Below are 7,960 nucleotides of genomic sequence, written 5' to 3'. Positions count from 1 at the left end.
GCTAAGACATGGAAGCAACCTAAATGTCCATCAGCAGATGAATGAATAAAGATGATGTGGTGTATATACATACACACACACACACACACACACACACACACACAGGAATATTACTCAACCATGAAAAAGAATGAAATAATGTCATCTGCAGCAACATGGATGGACCTGAGATTACCATACTAAGTAAAGTAAGTCAGACAGAGAAAGACAAATATGATATCACTTTTATGTGGAATCTTTAAAAAAATGACAGAAATGAACTTGTTTATAAAATAGAAATAAACTCACAGACATAGAAAAAGAAACTTACAGTTACCAAAGGGGAAAGGGGGTGTGGGAGAGATAAATTAGGAGTTTGGGATTAGCAGACACAGACTACTATATGTAAAATAAATAAACAACAAGGACTGACTGTACAGCACAGGGAACTAGATTCAATGTCACTACATTGTACAGCAGAAGCTAACACAACATTGTAAATCAACTATACTTCAATTAAAAAAAAAAAACCCTCCATTTGTTGTCTCTAAGTAGGCGAGGTACACTGATAAGGTGCTTGAAGTAACTGTTTACTGCACTCTGATTCCTGGGTTAAAATTCCTTTTCTCTTGAGCAACTTTTGTCCTCACACTTTCAGGAATTTAGGGACCTGGTGCTTCCTCTTCTCTGCCTGACTTATCAAAACATATTCTTAGGACAGACTCTGACATTCATTAATCCTAAGGTACAAATGACTGATAACAGCTTATAGTATTCATTCCCCAGCAGACATTTATGTTTTAATAACACCATTTTTGGTCCCTGTTTTTACAAGATTAAACAACAGAATTTCAGATACCATGAAGGAAGAATAGCAGGAACCTCTGAGGGCAGTTTTATAACCTACTTTTTTCTGAGGTCAGCTGCTTCTGAGCAGTTGAAAACAGGACTCTGTAACATGTCAGAAAAACTTAACTACCCTATCTTTTAATGATGAACAAAGTAAAATGTAAGTCTGCTAGATTTTCTCACAGCATTAGCTTTCTTCTCTACCTCATGGCCATGCAAGTTCTGACATGCACTGAAGTAATTAAATGCCATGAAGCATCCTCAAATTTTCTTTATGCTCAACCAAATGCATATCTTCTTCCACACCTCTTAGTAGGTGTGGAGCCAGAGCCTGAAGGAAGACTGCACACTTTAGTCGCTTCAAAAATGATGAGCTGGCCACCATCAAAGTAATTCTCTTCCCCACATGGGGCAATCTCCACGGCCACAGTCTATGTGGGGACTTCCCCCTGACGATTTTATCCTAATGAGTTTTGGTTAAAGCAAACATCAAAGGAAACCTTGAAGCAGATGTAGGAACAATATGAACGATCACAGCAGGAGACACAGTGTTGAGTATTTTATCCCCCATCTCTCACAGAATCGTCACAGGGCACCGGGGAGGTAGACGGTGTCACGCCTATACCCAGTTTACAGACGAGGACATGGGCAAGTGGCACCCCTGGCCTGGTCTCCCGGACCACACAGGTAGGCAGCAGCCAGTGGGAGCGCAGCCCTTTTCCTTAGCCGCTTCGTGTGTGCTGAGGAAGTGAGCATCGGCCACAGGAGATATATTTTTGCCAGGCATTCCCAAGTGGGTGCTTGCTCCTGTGACCCCAGACAGAGCTTTCTATTTTGTTTCCTTAAAGTAATTTTTTAATGAGGATCTCCCTAGCATCTTACTCATATTTTATGGTTAGCAGTTGTCAGAATACATATTCACTTACCATTGTACTATGAACTCACTGAGAGCAAGGACCAAAATTTTGTTTACTTCCTCCCTCCCTCCCTCCCTTCCTTCTTTTCGCTTAGTTTTTCCATTCCCACTTCCCTCCACTCTTCCTTCCTTTCTTCTTTTAAGGAAGCTTATTTGAGTCTGTGGTAGGCATGCAACTCCACAGCCAGTGGGTTTTAGGGGTAATCTTGGGCCCAAATCTCAGTGTTTACATTGCACTCTTTTATCCTTTCTGTTCCTCGAAAGGGTCTGTGGATAATTTCATGATAGTTAATATGCTACCCACTGACCTCTCTTGACTTTTTTCTTAAATATTTTAGAGGCATACTATGATTGCAGTATCATTTGATGGAATTGGGGTGATTTGTTTTCCTTGTACTTGATATGTAAGATCTGTGTAACTTAATGAGTGTTAAAGGTTAATATCGTGGAAGAACATGGCTCAGAATGTTCCTGGAGCCAAGTCACTGGGAGGGTTTTGACCCTGACAGGAGCTTTCTGGTGTTGACTGGTTAGTGGCGCATGCCACCACAAAGAAAGCACCTATAGGAGAGATGAGATCGCTAGGCCAGTATTGTGAGCTCAGACATCTCCAGATTATCCCTCCAATTAGGAGTCTCCAGTCCTCATAATGGGAAAGATGTTGTTATGGTGATATCATAACACCATGTTTTGTGATATCATAACACCATATTTTGCAATATCATTACCAGCAAAACAGAGGAGTTCGACCTATTAAAATCTCTGAAAGCCTATTCTTGGGAGATGTCTGAGATATGGTTTGCTATCTAGTTCCATGACTCTAGTGGGAATCTTTACCACATTCTTCCTGATAATCACAAGGAGGTCAAAGCACTTGGGGCACAGATGTGATGAGAGCAGCATATTATGGTTCCATCCTTACCTATACAGTCATTCACTCAAAGGAAGAAAACAGGGAATGATGATTTGTAAGGATAAGTAAAGGGTTCAATACACATGCATAGGATGGATATGTAATTCACTTGTGGGGAGTTAAGGAAAGCTCTTGGAACAAGTGACATTTAAGCTAAGTTCTGAGGATAATGTAGGAATTAAGCAGGTAAAGGAGGAGGAATGGGGCTGAGAAAGTTGTATCAGGCTTTGAAAGGGAGTAATTGAGAGTTTAAAATAGTCCTGAGAGTCAAGTGGTAACAAAGAATGAAATGAGTCCTCTGGATTTGGCAACAGAGTTTGTAATGATCTTGGGAAAGTGTTCTGATTAGAAGTAAGGAGATGGAAGACATAGGATAATGATTGAAGACTGAAGGGCAGATGAGAGTGGAGGAGAATTGCTCAAATTTTACCTATGAAATGAAATGATAATGTTAGGATGGTAATGGTTTTGAGGGAGTTAAAAATATTTTCTCAGCACACTTTTGTTTCATATGTACTTTTGTTTCCTATGTATTGGGAGGGCATCAAGACTGGAGGCTTGGACTATTTGGAAGAGTATCATGGAGGCAGTGGACCATGGGGTTGGGCTGGAGAGAGATGGAAGGGCAGAGAGAGAGAGAGAGCAGTGATGGGGAAGAGTGAAGGGGTCCAGAAATTACAAATCTCAATAAGGTCTAAGTATCTGTGGTGAGTGAGTGAGAAGACTGGAGAGGTAGGAGGTGGTGACAGGATGATTGAAACAGTGGTTTCCGTTGTTGTAGAACAGTGTTGATAACAACAAGGTCCAAGGTGTGGTTGTGGGTGTTGGGGACCGAAGTGGGGTGGGTGGGTGTGGTGAAGATGATTTTCATTGGAATTGAAGACATCTAGGAAGAATTGAGAGATGAGGTTGTTAAAAGGTGGGTTTTCCATCAGGAAACTGAAGACACACTGGGTATTGAGAGGAGTTGAGGAGAAAGAGGAGGACTCTGAGTTCAAATCTTAACTAAATGTGGGAAGTGACTATGACTTATGTAGATGACTTTGAAAGAAGAGGAGAAGTGGGGGTTACAGCTGAATGACACAAAGTGCAAAGCAACAAGATTTTTCAACGAGGATGGAAGAATGTCATTTGAGAAACTGTCCTGTGTTTGAGTTTATGTAGCACAATTTCTGGTACATAGAAAGTCACCCGCAAATGTTTGCAGAAGTGAATTAAGAAGGAGTAAAAAGAAAGAAGAAACCTCAAGTGATCTGAGGAGAGGAAAGTCATAATGGAGGAAAGACCACAATCAGTGGCAGACTAATTTAGAGAACAGATAAAAGGACAGTCCATTGGTTAATTATTTCCTCCTGATTCTGGTTTATTGCCTTTTAGTGCTTTTAAAACAGAGATTAGAGAGTGCAAAGGTATTCCTTTCACATCACAGCAAATCTTGGAAAGAAGCAAGTCTTATCAGCATCTTCCCAACTTGGGGTCTCATCTTATTAAGGACACAACAACTAACATGTGTAGCATCAGGTGCTGTTCTGAGTGCTTTGCACTTTTGGCCCATTTAAATTCTCAGGAATCATCTGAAGCCATCCGGTGGTAAAATCAAGGAAAATACCTTTTCCCATTGATCCTAGGTCTTCAGATCTTTCCAACCATGACACATGAGATGTTGTCAGGCGTAACACACTCTCACACAAAAATTTTGCTAGACAGTTCAGGGAAGTGAAAACTTCCTGGCACTACATGTCACATAGCTTCCCTCAAAGGTTCTTGCACCGATAGCAGAGGAGAGGCGGGGTGGGTGCTGTTTTCAATGAGTTCCTGGCCACCTGTTGGCTACCTCTTTGCCTCTCACTCCAGAAAGTGGAGACATAAATGCGGAAGAATGACCTGAGTCAAAGAATGCCTTTGAATTTTGTCAAATTCACGACAAACAGATGAACTGTTTATAAATGTTGGTGCTTCGGCTCTTACTGGAAACATCAGTCCACACGGTCCCCTCCCCCCCAACTGCAAGTCATCCACGCGTCTGTCACACGTTGGGGTCATGTTAAGAACATCTGCTTTAAATCATCAATACACAATACTTCTGTTTGCACGGACCTCTTCTGACCTTTTTTCCTCTAAAGGGTAGGGATAGAGCAGGCGTATAGACACATCCTGGTCCTTTTCTGGGCCGTGTTCAGCCATGGCGCTCTCACTCTTGTTCTGTCTCCGTAAAAGGAATTCAGTGTATGGCAGATGAAGTTCATAGGTGGCAGACTTCATGGAAAATGAGACCTTCTTGTTTATTTTTCTATGAAAATTATTTTCAGTGCTTTGTGCTGCCTTCTCAGACATCATGGTACTGGCCAAGAATGTTCATCAGTCTATTTCTTAATATCAGGTTTTAATCGAGTAATAGGGGGGCCCAGGAGCTGGCTGGCGGCAGAGTGAGGAATGGGGATTTGGGCGCAATGCCCATAAAACACCCACCTCACTCATTGCCTCTGATGGGGACCGTGCGTACAGCCTCTCTCCGTGCTGTGTCCCCCCGACTCAGGCCGCTGGGCAGGTTGATTTTTCCCTCTCCTTTGTCTTAATCAAACAGTGAATCAAATGGGGATGTTAATGTAAATATGGGTTGTCTCATTTCATTTCAGTACTGGAGGTGTCTCTTGGCAACGCAGGGTCCTGGTGCCCTGATGGACTGAAAAACCAATGTTTATAAAGCATTCTTTTCTCTAGACTTGCATAATGGAGCAGAGATTTTCTGTTATCAGTTCACAAAGTAGACAGCCCTTTCCTTCCTTAGCCTTTCAAGTGATTTGCATTTAGGAGTGGAAATTTCCTCCAAGACCAGGACTAGCAACCAACAGAGTTTTCCTTTCTTCTCTCGTCTCTCTCTGTCTCTCTGTGTCTACCTCCCTCTCTCTCTGTCTCTTTCTCTCTCTCTGTTTCTCTGTGTCTCTCTTCTGTAGTAGTGGAGTCCTTTCTTCAAGAGAAATCTTATGTGAGGTGTCAATATATTTAATTGATCAAAACTGATCTGCTCTAATTGAAATTGAGGTGAGGGGCCTGGAAGCTACTCACCAGCAACGCCAGTCCCTTCCCCTTCCCAATGGTCACTGATAAATCAACACTGAACAGTGGCTTGAGAACCACTCTTTTTTTTTTTTTTTTAACATTTTTTATTGATTTATAATCATTTTACAATGTTGTGTCAAATTCCAGTGTTCAGCACAATTTTTCAGTCATTCATGGACATATACACACTCATTGTCACATTTTTTTCTCTGTGAGTTATCATAACATTTTGTGTATATTTCCCTGTGCTATACAGTGTAATCTTGTTTATCTATTCTACAATTTTGAAATCCCAGTCTATCCCTTCCCACCCTCCACCCCCCTGGTAACCACAAGTCTGTATTCTCTGTCTGTGAGTCTATTTCTGTCCTGTATTTACGCTTTGTTTTTGTTTGTTTGTTTTTGTTTTTGTTTTTTAGATTCCACATATGAGCGATCTCATATGGTATTTTTCTTTCTCTTTCTGGCTTACTTCACTTAGAATGACATTCTCCAGGAGCATCCATGTTGCTGCAAATGGCATTATGTTGTCGGTTTTTATGGCTGAGTAGTATTCCATTGTATAAATATACCACCTCTTCTTTATCCAGTCACCTGTTGATGGACATTTAGGCTGTTTCCATGTTTTGGCTATTGTAAATAGTGCTGCTATGAACATTGGGGTGCAGGTGTCATCCTGAAGTAGGGTTCCTTCTGGATACAAGCCCAGGAGTGGGATTCCTGGGTCATATGGTAAGTCTATTCCTAGTCTTTTGAGGAATCTCCACACTGTTTTCCATAGTGGCTGCACCAAACTGCATTCCCACCAGCAGTGTAGGAGGGTTCCCCTTTCTCCACAGCCTCTCCAGCAGTTGTCATTTGTGGATTTTTGAATGACGGCCATTCTGACTGGTGTGAGGTGATACCTCATTGTAGTTTTGATTTGCATTTCTCTGATAATTAGTGATATGGAGCATTTTTTCATGTGCCTTTTGATCATTTGTATGTCTTCCTTGGAGAATTGCTTGTTTAGGTCTTCTGCCCATTTTTGGATTGGGTTGTTTATTTTTTTCTTATTGAGTCGTATGAGCTGCTTATATATTCTGGAGATCAAGCCTTTGTCGGTTTCACTTGCAAAAATTTTCTCCCATTCCGTAGGTTTTCTTCTCGTTTTATTTCTGGTTTCCTTTGCTGTGCAGAAGCTTGTAAGTTTCATTAGGTCCCATTTGTTTATTCTTGCTTTTATTTCTTCTAGGAGAAAATTTTTGAAATGTATGTCAGATAATGTTTTGCCTATGTTTTCGTCTAGGAGGTTTATTGTATCTTGTCTTGTGTTTAAGTCTTTAATCCATTTTGAGTTGATTTTTGTATATGGTGTAAGGGAGTGTTCTAGCTTCATTGTTTTACATGCTGCTGTCCAGTTTTCCCAACACCATTTGCTGAAGAGACTGTCTTTATTCCAAAGTATATTCTTGCCTCCTTTGTCGAAGATGAGTTGACCAAAAGTTTGTGGGTTCATTTCTGGGCTCTCTATTCTGGAGAACCACTCTTTTGGCTATTTTTATAATGTGGACAACTTTCTGGTAACAGCAGAGTTGTCTCTGTCGATTTTCTCTGCCCCCATCTTCTTCTTGTTAGTCCTACAGACCCCTGCTTACCTTTAAAATGCAAACACCATGCCTGTCAGTAGATTTGGGAACAAGATGATTCAGATGTCTAGTCTACCAAAGTCTGAGAATCACTGAAAATGTATCGTTGCCTTAGGGCTCAACGACTCCTGAAGATAATGCCCCAAACGAAAGAAATAGATATTTTTGTCCAATGCACATATTTATTATGTCAACTATGTGTGTATCATTGTACCAGAAATTCCTGGAACTGCAGAGTTATTTGGCATAATTACTCCTCTCAAGAACCATTTTTCTAAAGTATCTTTTTAATCATGGTTTAATTAACAGGGGATCTGAGAAAAAGAAAACTAGGTAAAGAAGAAAATAAGTCACATGAACTCTCACCAATCAGAAAGAATCACTGATTCTTTCTTTCTAGTCTTATGGGACAGATTTCCAATGGTACAATTTCAGGTGTGGTGGCTTTTCAAGGAAGGCACTTAGTAGTGGCTTTTTCTGGTGTCTTTTAAATCTTTTCACTGAGGAGGCTACTTTCTCTCTTAACACAGAGGCTGCAGTAGCAGTTAACATCCATGAATCCTTCAAGCCAGTTTTTTGGGCTTCTCTACGAGTATTGTCTGTTCCATTCAAAAT

The sequence above is a fragment of the Camelus dromedarius genome, chromosome 10 (assembly GCF_036321535.1).
Source record: "Camelus dromedarius isolate mCamDro1 chromosome 10, mCamDro1.pat, whole genome shotgun sequence".
NCBI lineage: Eukaryota > Metazoa > Chordata > Mammalia > Artiodactyla > Camelidae > Camelus > Camelus dromedarius.
This window is presented reverse-complemented; position numbering follows the sequence as displayed.